Raw genomic sequence first — 19814 nt, forward strand, 5'->3', positions numbered from 1 at the left:
CAAGATTAGTTCATCTATAGGGGGATCTATTCAGTTATTTAAAATAGTACAGAAGTAAGCAGTCCAAGGATGGGCACAGCAGCTACATAAAAGCTACATAAAAGCACGAGGAATGTAGCTCTTTGATCTTTTCCTCCACCGTTCCTTACACCATTCCTTCCAAGGTCATTTCATGGCCCCAAATAGCTGCTAGGGCTCCAGTCATCACAGCATCCATCTGAAGAGCGAGAAGGAAGAAGTTAGTAAAAAAAGAAAGAGAAACAGAATCAGTTCTGTTAAGAGGACTTCTCAGTCACATAGAATTTGTCCTTATGTTTTGTGGACAACCACAACCAGCTACAAGGGAACTTAATAAATGTTGTTTTATTGTAGCCCACATAGCTGTTCTTTCCCAAATTGCAAGATTATTTACCTTAAGAAAGAAGGAGATAATGGACAGTAAAAGGCAAACCACAGTCTCTGTCTTGATGAGGTTAAAGAAGTCCGAAGCTATTCTTTGCTTGGTAATAATTTGTTTTAATCATAAATATACATTGACTTATACTGAGTGCTTTTATGCATCTTTTCAGATGACCACATTTTTCTCCTTTCTCCTGTTAATGTTGTGAATTACATTGATTGACTTTGTAATTTAAATGTACTTTGCACACCCAGGATAAACTCAACTTGGTCATGATATAGCCTTGCTGTACCCTGTTGGAATTGACTTGCTAATATTTCGTTTAGGATATTTCGTTTGGATTTGTCATACATATTAATGAGTGAGATCAATTTGCAAATTTCCCTTTTCATTATGTCCTTACTGATTTGGGTATCAAGGTTATACTATCTCATAAAATTAATTAGAGGGAGTTATCTATTGTTTAAGATTAAAGTTATCTGTACCTTGAAGTTTGGGTAGAATTTTCTGGTAAAACTAGTTTTCATCTTGGCATTTCCTTTGTAAGAAGATTTTTAGCAATGAAGAGCATTTTTAAGTTTTTGAAATTAATAATATTTCTATATATTTCTGGATCCTTTAATTTTAGAATAAGGACTCTTCTCAACATATTTGGTTTTTCTAAAATAAGTGTTTTGCTTACAAGGATCATGAAATACAGTGTATGTCTTAAAACCCACATGTTAGAGCTATGGTAGTTGGTCTTTTTTTCCTAGAGGAAAAATTTTAAAACTTTTTTGTAGAATCAGGCAGGCCCTACTCTGTCCTAGGATCAAGGAGAATGGGGCTTGAAAGTGTACAATAAGCTCTACCCTAACAGGCAGATGGAACTTGACATTAGCTCATGTCCAAGCCTCCTCTCTAAAGTGTCTGGAGTCATTGGTTTAATGACTGCAGATCACTCCTATCTTGTGTGACCTAGCTCTGTGACCAACTTCTGTCTTGGTCTCTAAATACACTTAATTCCCACACTGCTTGGAATTAAGCACTGAGAGCTCATCCACCTTGTAGACGACGTTTTCTCTTCCTAGAATATGTGCGGTCGGCTTAACTTTCCAGCCCAACCACCTTAGCAACCTCTATCTTTTCTACTCTTTCTTTTCAAACTCATGCTCATGAATCTTTTCCACTGGGAGGTCTCCTAGGACATAAACAGAGTTGGACTCTCTGTCTTCTGTGTTATCACCAACCTACTACTTGCCCCTATCATTTTACCTGTTACACTTAGTATTTTCAAAACTTTTTATTGAGATATATCAGAAATGTACATATCATGGGTATATAGATAGATAAATTTTCACAAACTGTACATACATTGGGCTTTATATTTTTATTCTTGGTCTCCTCTCTCAGACCCTGAGTTAAGCAATAGCTCTCTATAATCGTAGCTGTCTATAAGCACCTCTTTCTAGGATCTATCACTGTGGCTGGAATAAGCATTTAGTAATAAGCAAATGACAGATAATTTTCTTTTTTCTTTTTTTTTTTGTCCATTATGATCACCCAGCAATTTATTAAATCCCTTATAACACTGTGAATTTGCTACTGTTACTGCCATTTGCTGATGGGAAAACAGTTTCTGTTTCCTACATAAGGTAACTAAGAGATTGAATTATTGAATTATTAAGAGATTGAACCCAATACTTCATCCCGTTCGGTAATCAGGTCAGCTGACATATACTTTGGTAGTTTTCCCCATCACTATGGGAAGAGTCTTCTTCCTTAATCTTTGACTCTGAGCTCAACCATGTAACTTGCTTTGGAGGTTAACGGGTGAGATGGTAAACAGAGGCTGGAAATCTGCTCCTCTACTTGGACAAGTACTCTTGTACCTGTCGCCATGAAAAAGAGCTTTTCTTATGTGGCCACTGGCCCCTCAGCGTGAGCCCTAGAATGAGACATATGGAGTAGAATCTGGGCCAACCAGACTCAGCCTGGCCCAGCTGACCTGCTGACACAGGTGATTTAATTGAGCTTTGCAACATGAAATGTGAAATAGTCTCATGCCACTGAGATTGTTATCCTGCACTAGCTCTAATTTAGCTGATTGTAAAAACAGATTTTACTGACTCTCAGACCGTGTTTTCAAGTATGGTGAATTCTCCTTCATCTATGATGCATTTACTAATCTTCAATTCAGAGTTTAGGACTCCTGTCCTTACGTTTTCTATGTTTCTGCTTAAATACATTTGTTTTGAGGGAGGGGCAGAGGGAAAGGGAGAGAATTGTAAGCAAGCTCCATGCTCAGTATGGAGCCGGATGTGGAGCTCCATCTTAGGACCGTAAGATCGTGACCTGAACTGAAATCAAGAGTTGGACACTTACCTGCCTGAGCCACCCAGGCGCTTCTCAATACGACTTTAAAAAATATATTTAAAATTTCATTTACTTTCTGTTGGATTCTAAATGTGGTCATACATTGTTTCCTTGAGGGGGACTTCTTGGGACATCAATCCAGTAAATGGAAGTCTACCTTCTTGGTTAGTGATGACTAGATTTAGTAACCTAAATTTAGCAAATCTAAATCTGGTAATGACTAGATTTAGTCTGCTGTGTCCAATGTGGTAATTTGCATTGACAGCCACCCTGCTTGGAAGCCAGCCCTCTAGCTACACTAAATATCACTATTTAAGAGCTTTCCTTATCCAATTTACTCCTCTCTCCTCTTGAGTTCATTGCTGAGGACCCACTGTGCCTTAAGAGGTATTTAACCTGGACAGGTTATGACAGCTTTTAATAGAAATTAATCAGTGGTATTTCCATGGAGTTCACTGTAAAGAGGTGGGATTTAGAGACACCTGGCTGACTCAGGAGATACAGCATGTGACCCTTGATCTCAGGGTCAAGAGTTCAAGTCCCATACTGGGTATGAAGGTTACTTAAAACAAATAAAATAGTTTTTTTTTTTAACTAAAAAAAAATAATAAAGAAGTGAGATTTGATCATCAGGAGTGGTCACAGGGCTCTGGGATGGCCGGTTCTAGTCTATTCCAAGTCACTTGACTCTTACTGTGGAAAGAAAATTACTGTCTCCACAGTCCGATGTTCACATCTGCATACTTCCAACATGCTTCAGTAACTGATTCCACAATAAGTACATAATCTGCAAAGAAGCCCAGAAATAGGAGAATAAAGCCTAAATGCTCAGTTTTTAAAAATTTTTTATTTTTAATTTTTATTTTTGAGAGTGAAAGAACACACGTGGGGGAGGGGCAGAGAGAGAGAGGGATACACAGGATCTGAAGCAGGCTCCAGGCTCTGAGCTGAGCCCGACGCAGGGCTCAAACCCACAAACTCTGAGATCATGACCTGAGCCAAAGTCGGACGCTTAACCGACTGAGCCACCCAGGCGCCCCTGAATGCTCAGTTTTATAATTCTTACTCTATAATCATTTCTGCCATCAACGATACATGAGTCCTCTTGTTTTTCATATTGGGTGCTGAGTGTTGACTGAATCATAATCCCAATGCCAGTGGTTCTCAAACACCAGTGACATCAGAACCACCTGAAACAGTTGTTAAAATACAGACGCCTTGACCAACCCCCCCCCCCAAGACGTACCGACTTAAGAGTTCTGGGGTGAGCCCTTCGAATTTGTATTTCTAACCAGTTCAAAGTGATGGTGTGCTGGTGCTAATGATCCAAGCACCACACTTCAAGAATCCTTGCCCAAATTCATGATGCACTAAAATCATTGTAAAAATCTAGGGGCGCCTGGGTGGCTCAGTTGGTTGAACATCCAACTTCGGCTCAGGTCATGATCTCAGGGTTTGTGGGTTCGAGCCCCGCGTCCGGCTCTGTGCTGACAGCTAGCTCAGAGCCTGGAACCTGTTTAGGATTCTGTATCTCCCTCTCTCTTTGACTCTCCCCTGGTCATGCTGCCTCTCTTTATGAGAAATAAATTTTAAAAAACATTAAAAAAAATAAAATCATTATAAAAATCTATATAATATCTCTCTACTGACTTATTCCTTTACTTCCCCATTACCTACCTCCATCTCCCTCACATCACCAATTGTCTAAGTTCAGGTTGAAACGGACTCGGAGGGGGGAGTTGCATGAAGAAGGTTTTTGGTTAGAGCTCTTGGGAGATACCCCAGTTAGGAGATGAGAGAAGGCAAGACTGGGCAGAAGGACAAGCTGACCCACAAAAGATTTCCACTGAGGCCTCAGCCAATGCTATGAGGGTGCTCTGGAGCTGAGACAGCTGTTCAGATTCATCCCGAGAGGTTGGCCTTTGTATTCCCACATCAGTCAATCATTGGCTGCAGGCAGGCAATGGGAAGAGGCATTACCTTGGGGGAGGCAGTTCTCTGATGCGAAGTCAGTACCCAGGGGAGATTGCTGTCACCAGCAGAAATTCCCAGCATCTAGAGAATGGAAGCTTTTACTCCAAAGAGAGTTAGATCTGCGTGTGCTGACCTCCACGGTTATTTATGAGGTAGATTGTTCCGTAAGAAAACAGGTTTTGGAAACATGTATGCAGCATCATCCCACTTTCAGAAAATAAGCATCTCTTATTTTTATAAATTCTTGTGTTTAGGTTTGGAAAGAACGTAGGAAGAGAAATACTAGGCTCTCTACACACATTACTTCAAAGGGATGGAAGTGTAAGAGGGGAGGTATTGGATAAGATAATTAGCTATTTTCTTCATATCTGTGCTGTCTTAATGATTCGGTGAACATGTCAATTATATGCTGTTACTGTGTTTAATTAGGAAACACACCATGTGGTTTATTCATAGTACAAAAGAAACAGGCGTCCACCTCTGAATTCCTTTACAATGTAAATTTCTTCAGTGTATTTGAAATACAAATCAATTAAAAACAAAAAGTAAGTTTACAGGTTTTTGGAAGAGCGTATGTAACAAGATTCCCAGGGGTGAATAGGTTATCTGTAAAGCAGATATTTTTTACTTAAAAGCCAATTACATATTCTCAAGTGGAACCTTAAATTTGATTGTAGGGAGATTTTCCATCTCCCTGCAAACCGTATAGAAGTGACCTAGGTGCTCAACACGCTTTCCAATACTGGGTAACGTCAACCCTCAACGTTTTAGACATTTTGTAGGAATACAGGGTCATCTTCATTGCCGTTTTATTTTGCAGGTCACTGATGGCTGGCGATGTTAAGCATCTTTACATATACTTACTAGTCAGTTCACTTTCTTTTCTTTCCTGTCTATTTATTGATTTTTTAAATTTTTATTTATTTATTTATTTATTTATTTATTTATTTATGCTGCAAAAAGCTTTATTGTTTCCATTTGGTCCACAGGTTGGGAGAGGGCTCCAGGGGAGTTCAAAAGCTGCCTAGTGGCTGCAGGGAGAGGCGCAGGCAGAAACCCTGGCACCACGGGGATACCCTGGCACCACGGGGATACCAGAGGGGACCCCTCAAAGGCAGCTGGGCTCGGGGGCTCCTAGTCCTGCTACAGGGTGGGCCTTTTGCAGTGATGCCAACCTGAGAGGTGAGTTGGGTGGGCACTATCTTCTTGATGAATTTCCCTTCGTCGCCTAGAAGGCAGTCCTCCCGGGCGTCCCAGAGCTGGGGGTCTGCGGGCAGAGCCCAGAGCACGCCTCCCCCGGAGGTTCTTCTCCAGGACCAGGGTGGCCTCCACGGAGTCCCGGCTGTTACCCCACTCACATTGCGAAGGCTTCAGCACTCCTGGGAGAGGGCACGGGGTGGTGGAAGCTCAGTTTTGCATCTTCGAGAGCCTTCTAGCCTCTCAGGCTGCTCCTCGCCCACTGGCGGTGACCCCTGTCCCCCAGAGTCACTGGGTCGTGGTGGACATAGAAGCCCAGAGAGGAGTAGGTGTGGGAACCCCTCAGATGCCAGCTGACCAGGCTGGTGATGGGGCCTCCGCTTTGTGGACGAAGGCTGAGCAATCTGGGAACTCGGGTTGGTGGGCAGTAAGGCACTGGGCTCAGAATACTGCGTGGGCTGGTCCTGGAGGCAGAGGGTGGTGGGGACGGCTCCGAAGGCTGCGACTGGAAAGGAGACGGCACGGGGTGGTCGTAGGCTGAAAAGGGGGTCTGCTCCGTGCAAATACCCTGAGGCAGAGGCAGACTGGGGAGCCAGCGCGCTGCCACACTCTCTTCTTTTATTTAGTGTCTCTGCAACTCTGTTGCCATTTTCCAAAAACAGGTTTGCCTGTCTTATTGATTTCTAGCATTTCTTTGTATATTTTTGACACAAGTCCTTTATCAGATATCAGATATTGACACAAGTCCTTTATCAGATATAAGTGTGGCCAATGTCTTTTCTCACTTTGTGGCTCACCTTTTCACTCTCTATAGGATGAATAGAAATACTTTTTTTTTTTTTTAAGTAAATTACAGCCAAGGTGGGGCTGAAACTCACAACCTGGAGGTCGAAAGTTCCATGTTCTACTGGCTGAGCCAGCCGGGTGCCCCCGCTAACAGAAATTCTGAACTTTCACAAGTCTGACTTGTTAGTTTCTTTCTTCTAGTTACGGCTTTTGGTGCAGAAATCTTTGCCTACTCTGGAATTACTAAGAAAGTCTGCCATGTTTTCCTCTGGAAGCTTTCTTGATTTATCTTTCACATGTAAGTCTCTGCTCTGTGTCAAATTAATTTTTGTTTATGGTGTCAGGTTAGGTGTAATATCTCGTACCATTTTAAGGACTAGGTGGGGGTGTGTATAAATGTGTGAGTGTGTGTGTTTAGAATAGCACCTGATGATCACAGCTATCAAAATGTTAACTATTATTACCATTATTATTTGCTATTTCTAATTTTATTAATTCTCTGTTTTTAAATTTATTTTGAGAGAGACAGACACCGTGAGAGTGGGGGAGGGGCAGAGAGAGAGGGAGGGGAGGGCAGAATCCCAAGCAGGTTCAGTTCTGTCAGGGCCGAATCTGACGCTGAGGAGCCAAACACAAAACCATGAGATCAAGACCTGCACTGATACTAAGAATGCTTTAATCAACTGAACTCCTCAGGTGCCCCTATTTTTTTTTAACTCTCTAATGATGTTTTAATGTTTATTTTCTTAGCTGTAATACTTCTTAAATTTTATATTGTTTCGTTAGTTAATATCCAAGTGCTTGGTTTACTTCACTTTTAAATTCTGCTATAATGTAAAACATTACATTTCAGGGACTGTTTTCCAGCCTTTTAATTTGCTTCTTTTGTTTGCTTCCACACTGGATTTTTGATTGCCTTTATAAAAGCTTTTCTCCTTCCTTCCTTTTTTCTCGCTTCTCTTTTATCATTCCTTCTCTCCTCTCTTGCTTCCTTCTCTACTCTGGCTTTCATCTCCTCTTCCTTTTCCCCCTTTCTTTGCCGCCCGTGCCTCTCACCTTTCTCATGATATTGTGATGATATTTCTTTAGACATTTTCTTTTCCCTTTACTATAATTGGAATACTTTATACTTCTCCACAGAAATAGGTAACATTACTCTTTTTTTTTTTTTTTTTTGGTATTGTGTTAAATGTCATATATTTGGGCTCATTACTCAAACAGAGAGATGTTGCCTTATTTCCTTGGGGGAAATACTGTTATATGTTTTGAGGGGTCTCTCTTGTTCATCTTTTCCAAGAAATTCAGTCCATCTGCATTTGTGCCATCAACACGGAGTCTCTGGCCTTTCCCAGCTATTCACTGATAAGGTGTATCAGCCATTTGCAAGGTTTCCTCATCTCTTTTTTGAACTATCATTTGACATTTATGTTTTATTTTTAATTACATCTTTAAAGTGGAAAATTAGCCAAATCAAGAAATTAATATTTGAAAATAACATTTGTAAAATATTCTATAATTTTTAAGCCCTTTCAAAATTAAAATGTTTGCATTGAAATTGCTTTCCAAATTTCAAAATAGAACTTTTATTGTTATATTCCTCCAATACTGTTAATAGCTTGCTTAGAAAAAAACACTTTATTTTTCCTTTAAAAAGTGCATATGGGATGTGTTCAATTAAAAGAACAAATACGATAAGGCGTTCTACATTCAGGTAGTATACTATAGTGGAAAAAGAAAAGGAACTAAAATGTTATAGTTTGTAGGCTGGGGTTCAGGTTTAAACGTTGTCACTTATTAAATATAAGCTTTTCGACATGAGTTTCTCTGAGTATCAGTTTCTGTATTTGGAAAATGAGGATTAAAATAACTGCCTGAATGAGCTCATGAATTGTTATAGGAATCAAACAGGATAATATGTAAAATTCCTTGTAAACGGAAATTGGTATGCCAATTAAAGTTGTTTGTTTTCTCAACACTAAACTGAGAACTGGGAACCTTTTGAAAAATTTGACAATTGGGTCTGTTTCCAAAGAAACAAAGAGGACACAACTTGGGCTAATGTCATTTCATCTCAGGCTCAGGTCTTTGCTTACCTAGAAACAGAGGTGGAGGTGAAAGGTCACACTCAGTAGTGACACCCTCCGCTCTTCCCTCTCCTCTTTCCCAATTTTAGGTTTTTAGGCAATTAAAAGAAAAGTGGAGGCGCTAACCAGTTTGATAGATTAAGGGAAAAAAATCTATGAGGGTGAATTGCGTTCTATTGGAAATCAATTATTGTCACAAATGACTCATTATGTGACAAACACCAGCCGTCTATATTGTCATTTTTTTCAAAGAAGAAGTGACAGATACCTGGCAGACATACTAACTAAACTAAGACCTGTCAGGTGGAACAAAACTGTTTTCTTCTTAATTAGCTCTGAATCTGAGTCCTGTTATTTCACTTGGTGTTATTTTGCTGTTACTAGTCACTAATTTATCGTTGCTGCTGGTGTTAGGACAGTTTACATAGACAAACTATGAGGAGACAGGGATGTCTAAAATCTGAGATTACCTGTCTTGGTCCCAGACTATTGGTTGCCACAGGTAAGTAATGCAGTCAAGGTGGAAAGTTTTCGCGTTTTGCCAGCACATTCCTGGCATAGCATCAAACCCAGGCTCAATCTCTTCATTCCATGTGAATTCATGCCAGAAAGCCTGGGTCACTGGGTGAAGAGATAATGACTCAGAGCCCAAGCACAGAATGCAAAGTTATATGTATGTTGGTTCAAATCCCACCTCTTAATCATCTGTGTAATCTTAGGTAGGTCACTTAATCTCATTTGACTTCCATGTCCTCATCTCTAAAATGGATGTACTTACAGTACCTGGTTCTTAGAATTGCTGAGAGTCTTACAGAAATTAATTTGTGTAGCTCTATGTTAAGCTGTGTTGGGCACATAGTAAGTGCTCATTATTATTAGGCTGTTCTAGAATTTAAACCCAAGTAACTCCCTACACTCATACTATTTTTTGCTCTGAGAAATGTTTGGGATTTCAGCTAGCTAACTTCCCTGCCTTCTAATAAGACAGTACTCCCGCCCAACAAACAGGACTATTTCTTCTTCTTTTGGCTTCAGTACCTTTCAAAATTAATCCATGGTTAAATCTAAAGCAAAACCAAACACATTTAGCAATGGTGAATATTTCTTGCTAAAAATAAAAACTTACCTCACTCTTTTGAGTCAAGTTGGAGTTTTCTGTAGAGTCCAGATGCCAAAAGCCTGCTGAGAGAACAGCATGTGATGAAATCAGCAGAAAAGACCAAAATGATCATATCCTCGAAATGTATTTTATCAACACAAAGCCCATCCACTCTCCCCTCTCTCCCCACAGGCTTGGGCTACAACCACTTAACTCTCAGGACATTATGGTACGACATTATTGATGACAAACTCTGGACTCTATAGTGAGGAATTAGAAGAGGGGAAGGTAGCAAGCCTAAAGATTCTCTCCCCTTTTCTTTTTGTTATGCATTTGTTTTTATTTTATGGAATTTCTCTAGATCTGGAATGATGGGAATGCCTATAACGCATGTGAGTGCTTGCAGAATATTCTAGAGCAGTGGTTCTTGAAGTGCAGTCACCAGATCAGCAGCAGCAGCATCACCTGAGAATTTGCTTAAAATGCAAAAGCTTGGTTCCATCCCATCCCCGCTGACCCTGGAACTCTGGCTGCAACCCTTAAAGACTGTGTTCTATTTGGGGGTTTTGTCTTTTTTTTTTTTTTTTTTAAAGTAAACTCTATGCCCAACCTGGGACTTGAACTCACAATCTCAAGATCAAGAGTCTCATGCTCTACTGACTGAGTCAGCCAGGCACCCCAGATCTGTGTTGTAACAAGTCCTCTGGTGAAACTAACGCATGCTCAGTTTGACAGACAGGAACGAGCAGTTGGTGGGCCTAGTCTCCTGGACTGGCCCTGAGATTTGTTTCTCGTGTGCTTGTATGGCCTTGATATAAACTTTATAACCCCTCAGACCCTGAGCTCTCCTTCTGCAAAGGATAAATGGAGATATTGGGCCCCAGGCCAGAAGATGATATGTCAGCGTACTTCATAAACTGTAGTGTGATATAGGCATGGATCTTTTACTGGAGTCTATTGCTATGGGCACAGGAGAAGTGTGTCAGAAGGGGAGGAATCAGAGGTTTTGATGAGGCTGAATGACTTCTTTTAATTATAAAAAAAATAAAATAAAATAACAATAAAGTTCTCAGCATTTGGGGTTGCCTTTCATGGGCAGACCAGACTAGAACAGTCAGAACAACTGATAGGGGTGGTGCCCAGGTAGGTGGGAGATGATTCTAGAATTGTGCCAACATGGGGGTTCCACTTGAGGAGAAACGAACAAAGGTGATTTCTCCTCCCTTTGCTTTTAATTGTATACCTTTAACCCACATTAGATTGCCTCTTTCTTTGTGTCAGAATGAGGGTAAGAGGTGGCTTGAGTTACTCCTAAGAAAGAGGACTCACAGTCAGCAAGGGTTAGCTGGAGGAAAAAATCTTCATAAAATTATGGTCGGTAAAAGGGAAGCCTGATTATTTGGACCCCAGGAAAATATATTCCTCTGGAGCTTAAGAGAATACATTAGCATCTTCCTGAATCCAGATTGGAAAGACTCAAGCGCATTCTGTAGTTATTCAAAAGGAAGCAATTTTCCAGTGACAATCAGGGCTATTAAATGTACCAGTTGAAAAGGACAATACTGTGTGGCTCACAGAGCCAAATTCCAAATCAGGATTTTTTCTTAGTATCAATGATATTGGTGGCAATATTTTTTTTAATGTTTATTTATATTGGGGAGCAGCAGGCAGGGGAGACAGAGAGAGAAGGGGACAGATTCTGAAGCAGGCTTCAGGCTCTGAGCTGTTAGCATAGAGCCCAATGTGGGGCTTGAACCCACGTGGGGCTCAAACCCACGAATTGTGAGATCATGATCTGAGAGGAAGTGGACGCTTACCCTTTTGAACTAACCAGGTACCCCTGTGTTTTCTGTTTTGATACATTTCTTATAAGTTACTTATGTGTGTCACAGGATTTGATAGAAATATTTAAAATGTAGTATCTGCATATGAAATGCCTTTGCTCTAAAATGATTTTTTCAAAGTCATAAGTGATGACACATGAAATCTAAGCTATTTTTTATACACTAAAAATGCAATTTGTAAGAATTTTATTATGTTCTTTTTCTTTCAAGGGTCTTTCTTCCTGTAAAGTACCACCTACATCAGGAGACAGTTTTTCAAGGCAACAGAAAGTTGAGTTTCAAATGCCCAATGTTAAGCTGTATTTTTTTTATTTACCAATTAAATTATGCATGCCCTTGGTGACTTCAAGAGGGAATATAATATACCCATGAAAGTGTTGTTTTGTTGTGTGTTTTCCATTTTGTGACAGAGCTCCTTTCTTTTTTTTAAGTTTATTTTATTTTGAGAGAGACAGTACGTACACTGGAGGGGCAGAGAGAGAGAGAGAGAGAGAGAGAGATTCCCAAGCAAGCTCTAAACTGTTAGTGTGAAGCCCAATGCAGGGCTTGAACTCATGAACCGTGAGATCATGACCTGAGCTGAAATCAGAGTTGGTTGCTTAACCCACTGAGCCACCCAGGTGCCCCCTGGCGGAGCTCCTTTCAAATGATGCCCCGTTGTTCAAGTACAAACACAGGAAGGTCTCAATGAATTGGGGTCTCTCTGGCATACTTGGAAAATGCCACTTAGAAAATAAAGCCTCAGAGGAGTTGGGTTTGCCCAAGCTACATATCCACCCTTCCTCCAATTCTAAATCAGAAATAGTTACAGAAAGCCCCATGTAGACCCTCGGTTTAGGGTACCCTACGACCAGCAAAACCGAGGTCAGATGCATTGGGTTCAATAGCTAGGACTCTAACAGTGGTGAACCCATTCACTGCGGCACAATTTCCCTTTAACACAGAATAGCATAAATATTCTAGCGAGATCATATTATTATTGGCATTGGACTACATGCTTCTTCATTTGTCAAACAGCACTTATTTTTAGAGCAGTTTAAGGTGCACAGCAACACTGAGCAGAAGGGTATAATTGCATACCCTCCCTGCCCCCACTCACACACAGCCTCCCCACTAGCAACATCTCCCACCTGTGTGGTACATTTATTATAATTGATGAACCTATTTTGACACATCATTATCACCCCAAGTCTATAGTCTATTTTAGGGCTCACTCTTGGTGTTGGATATTCTGTGGGTTTTGACAAATTTATAATAGCATGTATCCACCATGTAATATATAGAATAGTTTCTCTCCCTAAAAAATCCCATGCTCTGCCTGTTTTTTCTTTCCTCCGTCTTAACTCCTAGTAACCACTGATCTGTGGTTTTGCCTTTTCAAAGATGTTATATAGTTGGAATCACACAGTATGTAGATTGCCTTCTTTCATTAGTAATATGTATTTAATGTTCTTCCATGTCTTCTCATGGCTTGATAACATTTCTTTTCAACACTGAATAATATTCCATTGCCCGGATATACCACAATTTATTTATTCACTCACTCACTGAAGGATATCCTGGTTGCTTCCAATTTGTGGCAATTATGAATAAAGCTCCCACAGACACTTTTGTATACTATACTTTTGTATAGCCCTAAGTATTCAACTCATTTGTGTAAATGCCAAGAAGTGCAATTGCTGGATCAAAAGAGTCTATTTTGTTTTGTAAGGAAACTGCCAAACTGTCTTCCAAAGTGGCTGTGCCATTTAACATTTCCGTCAGCAGTGAGCAAAAATTCCTGTTGCTCCACATCCTTGCCAGTATTTGGTGTTGTCAGAGTTCTGGATTGGGACCATTCTAATAGATGTGTAGTGGTATTTCATTGTTTTAATTACAAATCCTTAATAACATTTGATGTTGAGCATCTTTTCATATTTTTATTTGTGGTGTGTATATTTCATGTGGTGAGGTGTCCAGATATTTCCCAATTTTTTTAATTCGTTGCTTGTTTTCTTACTGTTGACTTTTAATAGTTCTTTGCATATTTTGGACAACACCGCTTTGTCAGTTACGTTTTTTTGCAAATATTTTCTCCTAGTCAGGGGCTCGTCTTCCCATTCTCTTGATAGTGTCATTTGTAAAGCAGAAGTTTTTCATTTTAATGAAGTGTGGCTTATCCATTATTTATTTCATGGGTTGTGTCTTTGATGTTGTATCTAAAGAGTCATTACCATGCCCAAGATCACCTCGATTTCCTCCTATGTCATCTTCTAGGAGTTTTATAATTTTGCGTCTTACATTTGGGTCTATGACCCATTCTGAGTTAAATTTTGTGAAGGCTGTAAGGTTTGTGTCTATACACTCTTTCTTTTCTGCATGTGGGTGTCCAGGAGTTCCAGCACCATGTATTAAAAAGACTATTTTTTCCCTATTTAATCGTCTTTGTTCCTTTGTCAGACACACTTGATAATATTATGTGGGTCTGTTTCTGGATTGATCTATTTGTTCTTTTGCCACCACCACATTACATTATCTTGATTACTGTAAATCTCTAGTAAATATTGAAGTTGGATAGTGTCAGTCTTCTGACTTTATTTTCCTCCTTCAATTTCGTGTTGGCAACTTTATAATCAATTGGTTGATACCCACAAAATAACTTGCCAAGATTTCGATTGGGATTGCATAAAATCTAAAGACCTTATTTGGAATGGACATCTTGAAAATATTGAGCCTCCCTGTGCATGAGCGTGAAATATCCCTCTACTTACTTAATTCTTCTTTAATTTGTCTCATCAGAATTTCAATTTTCCTCATAAAGATGTTGTACATATTTTGTTAGAAATATATCTAAGTGTTTCATTTTGAGGGACACTCACATACATGCTATTGAGTTTTCAATTTCAAATTCCACTTGTTCATTGCTGGTATATAAGAAAGTGAAAGACTTTTGTACATTAGCTTTGTACGCTGCAACCTTGTTGTAATTGTTTATAAGGTCCGGGAGTTCTTTTGTTGAAGATTTTGGATTCTTTACGAGACAATTATGTCATCTGCAAGTAAAGGCAGTTTTATTTATTCTTTCTCAATATGTATACTTTTATTTTCTTTTGTTCTCATTGCATTTGCTAGGACTCCCAGTACTATGTGGTAAAGCAGTGAGGGGACGAGTCATCCTTGCCTTGTTTCTAGTCTTAACAGGAAAGCTTTGAGTTTCTCATCATTAATCATCATTAAGCATGACTTTACCCCTAGATTTTTTGTAGGTATCCTTTTTTTTTATCAAGTTGAGAAACTTACCCTCTATTCCTATTTTGCTGAGAGGTTTTTTTTGTTTGTTTGTTTTTGTTTTATCATGATTGGGTATTAGATTTTGTCAAATGCTTTTCTGCATCTTTGGATATGATCATGTAGTTTTTCTTCCTTAGTATGTTGATGTGGTAGATTGCATTAACTAATTTTTGAATGTTGAATCAGCCTTGCATACCTGAAATAAACCCTATTTGGTAATGAGATATAATTCTTTTCATATATTGCAGGATTTGATTTGCTATTATTTTGTTGAGGATTTTTCCATCTATGTTTATGAGAAGTATTGGTCTATAGTTTTCTTTTCTTGTAATGTCTTTGTCTAGTTTTCATATTGGGGTAATTCTGGCCTCAGAGAATGAGTTAGCTAACATTCCTTCTGCTTCTCTCTTCTGAAAGAGATTGTAGAGAATTGGTATAATTTCTTCCTTAAGAATTCACGAGTGAACCCACTTGGGCCAGATGATTTTTAATTTGGAAGAGTATTAATTATTGATTCAATTTTTAATAGATATAGGCCTGTCCAGATTGTCTTTTTTCTTGAGTTTTATGGTAATACTTAATAATTACTTATTTGCAGAGTTCCAACAAATGGATATCAAGAAACTCTTTTCAGGAAAACACTGATATTTCTCTGATCATATAACCAAATCTTCTATCACATTCACTTATGTCTCTTGCTTTGCCTGCTTATTTTTACTCTATACCACTGAGCTACATTTCTTTGTTTAAAAGTTTTCGTCAGGCCTTTCTTATCTTTCAGCCTTGGTCATGGGTTGTTCTCCTTAAGAGAACTATCTTTTACTGGTGTTCAAGAAGACAATGTAGAGTGTAACTTTGCCTGTATTTTAATATTTTGAGTCCTCCTTATAACAAGACTTACTTCAAACCCCAAAAGAGCATTCTTTCCCTTCAAAATAGAACAGTGCATGGAATAAGTGATGGGTTACTTTGAGAGATATAGAATACATCCAGCTTATGATGCAAATTCCCTATATTTTAATTAGATTTCACCACCACATAATTATGTGTTTCATCTTGGACTTCATGCATAAATACAAAATTTTACTCCCTTACCACAACCATTTAGAAAAAAATGTCCAATTTAACATAAAGCTTCTCAAATGTCTGTTCTTACTATATAAAACTAATGATTGCCTGTTATCATATTTTCAGTGTCTAAATAGACATGTGACACTACTTTAGAGGTTTTCAATACATCCAAATAATGGAAGGAGAGTCAAGATTTATAATTAAGTTATACTAATCATTTAATATGGAATTATATAATTATATATATATATATATGAGTCACATCCATCTTCCAAAAAGGGCTTTGCTCCTTCTGCCAATGTATTGCTTGTTTCCACAGAGCACAACCAAAAACACAATGTCTAAAGAATATAATAAATCAATTATATTAATTCAGTGATTATTTCAAAAAGTATATAAGGCATATACATGATGAAATTGAAAGTAAGATTGGGAGTCCTATTGCCCTAGCATAGCCCATTTCATTTTCCAGGGATGGCCACATTCTTTCCCATCTTAGCCCTTTCGTGGAGAAGTGAGATTTATGTTCTCTCCCCTTGAATTTTGGCAGATTTGTGACTATAGTATAAGTGGTGCTGTGTGAAATCTGAAGCTACTTTATGAAAGTTGACACAGCTTCTACCTGATTCTCTTTTGGGACATTTGCTCTTGGAATCCAGCCACCATGGTGTGCTGGAACCCAGACTGCATGCTACATGCACAGGTATTCTGACTGACAGCCCCAGCTAAGGGCTTGGCCAATTGACAAACTAAACTACTAGATTTGTGGATAAATGAGCAAATGATTCTGGCCCCCAGATATTAAGTCATCCCTCAAAGTCTTACCAGCTGATACTCCAGACATCATGGAGCAGAGACAAGCTGTGCTCCCATGACTTTTTGAATTTCCAACTTCATCTCCTGTGAGATGTCAGGAATGTGTTTGTATTTCAGACTCTGAGGTATTGTATGACTCAAGTAGGTTTCGGATCATTTGTTAGGTAGCGGTATTAATTAGGACAACTGTTTTCTGCTGGTATGGTAGATATCTTCTATTGGTCTCTTCATCCCCAAATCTACCTTCTCCTACCTACACTATGCTTTCTTCCCTGTGGATGCTGAACTGCTGAACTGCATTAGGCTTCTGTGCCCTCCAGACCAACTGGGGACCCCAGAAGGAGTTCAAAAGGAAATTTTTTTTTTAAATTTATTTCTAGGAGAGAGAGAGAGAGACAGCGTGAGCAGGGGAGGGTCAGAGAGAGAGGGAGTCGCAGACTGAAACAGGCTCCAGGCTCTGAGCTGGCAGTCAGCACAGAGCCCGATGCGGGGCTCGAACCCATGAACCGCGAGATCATGACCTAAGCGAAAGTTGGACGCTTAACCGACTAAGCCACCCAGGCGCCCCAGACCCCAGAAGGAGTTCAGAGGGAGAGCGAATAGAGAGGTCAGAAGAATTATTCATCTGGCTTCCTCTCTGAGAAGATGGCTCAGTACTTTTAGCCCCAGATATTGCTGTTCTCAAGATGGACCACTTTACACATCTCTCTCTCCTGGGCTTCAAATCAAATGCATTTAATATTTAATACTGCCATCTCTTCTCATTCCTTGCCATCAAGAAGTGGGATTGGTCATAATCTTCTGTTAGGTATTCTTTGTGCTGCTGCAGCATCCATTTCATGGGCCTTTAACCAGTTCAGTTAAACAAAAACGAACTTCTCACTTCACTGCCTACGTAGAGAAGGCCCACATTCTGACTTCATTTGTCCACTTCCAAGTTCTGCTCTTACCTGTCAAGAATATGGGACAGCTGGTACCAAAATACTTAAGTTCCCACCAGACACACAGGCCTCAGGGACCACCTGCTACCTTTCAACTAACCAGTTCCCCCAAGAGCGTGGGAATCCCACTTGGCTAATATCTTGAATCCCAGTAAAGACTGGCCCACAGTACTCTTCCTTTCATTCCCTGCCTGTAGGTTGAGTCCCTGCATCACTCAACTTCCTGTTGGCCCTTCAAAGTAGGGGAGAGTTTCCTCTCCGGGACCTGTGAGTAATAAATTCTATTTCCCTTTGGCATTCTGCTCTCTTGAGTGTCCTTCACTGTGCTGCATGAGAAACCGCCACCTTAATTAACCCTGTCCTGCGGTAACATGCAGAAGTGGTACCTGCTGTTACCACCAGGTTCCTGCATGCATTTCACATGCTTTCCTGCACATGACTTTGTATTAGTCCTCTTGTTAGTCTAAAATTACTCTAAACATGAGTGCACTGTGTATTTCCTGTTGGGAAAGGAAGATACACAGCTAATGGCCTGTTTAGCTGAATCTTGAGTTTTAACCCCTCTATAAAGGCAGATGCCCCTCACCTGAATTTCTTTAATGACACTTAACACTTTGTAATTGTTTTTTAAAATTCCTTCTTTTCTTGGTGGTTTATCTTGATATCCTGCTTTCTTTTAAATGCCTTTCCCACAGTAGACACTCAGTAAATGTCCATTGAATGTGTAGATACTTGCCAGTCACAAGGTGCCCACAAAATAAAATAAAGGTAAAGTTAATTAAGTGCATTTTTTTCCCTGGGGGCATTCTCTCATGTATCATAACAGACCTTGTCTTAAGTTGAAGATGTACTCAAATGGGATAACATAGGAAGTATGTCCCACAGACTGAGGAAGACTAACTTCAGGAATAGCCATATGAGAGTGACCTGGTAATTCTGACCACATGTGCAAAGAGCACAATATGCATCAGAGTGAGTCAGGTGGCCCCTCTTACTAGACATAGAGCAGGGAATATATACATATTAGCCATGGATTCCAGGCCATAGTCTCATTCTCAGGCCAGGTTGGCAATGGGTAGTGGGTCCTGGTGGACCAGAACTCTCTTGATTTCCAACATACTAAGTTTCCAACATACTAAGTAATAGTGTCGCTTTTCAGTCTTTATTATTATTATTATTATTTTAAGAGAGGCAGAGACAACAAGAGTGGGAGACAGAGAGAGAGAGAGAATCCCAAGCAGGCTGCCAGCACAGAGGCTCGGACTCATGAACTGTGAGATCATGACCTGAGCCAAAACTGAGAGTCAGACACTTAACCAGCTGAGCCACACAGGTGCCCCATTAAGTGTGTACTGATCTAGATGATTAATACAGGGTCACTTTAGCTATAAATTGTCATCTGTGGGCTGGAGAGTGTGGAGAGAGTATGCAGCCTCTTGGAAAAGAAGACAGACCGACTCATCCTGGAAGGGGAGCAGGCACCGTGAAACCAGAATGACCAGAGTAGAGGCTCAAAGCAGAATTTCATTTCTTGGAGTTAGGCCATTAGGGTAGAAATTTGGGCAGCAAGGAGTGTTGGGACATTTTATTTTTACGTTTGGATCAAGAACTGAGTGTCGATAAAGGAGGCTGGGAGAGGACACTAATATGGTACTAAGTACTGGGCATTTTTATGAAGTCTCCACTGTACTGATTGACATAAGTACCTCTAAACTTCCTCTGGCGGGGGAGGAGGGCCAGCAGACAACGGTCACTGAAACATTGTGAAGATAGAGAGCATCTAGTTGGTGAAATTTATCAGAATGACCCACACTTCATCCATTGCTCTTTAGTGTGGGCCCCGGAGAGCTCTGTCTATTTTCATCTCTAGAACAGAAATCCTTCTTACTCATCATATTCTTCATCTTTCATGATTACTGGCAAAGCTTGACCTTCAAACACATTCATATTAAAATTACCACAGACCCGGAATCCATT

The sequence above is a fragment of the Hyaena hyaena genome, unplaced genomic scaffold (assembly GCF_003009895.1).
Source record: "Hyaena hyaena isolate Hyena2069 unplaced genomic scaffold, ASM300989v1 scaffold_762, whole genome shotgun sequence".
Classification (NCBI taxonomy): domain Eukaryota; kingdom Metazoa; phylum Chordata; class Mammalia; order Carnivora; family Hyaenidae; genus Hyaena; species Hyaena hyaena.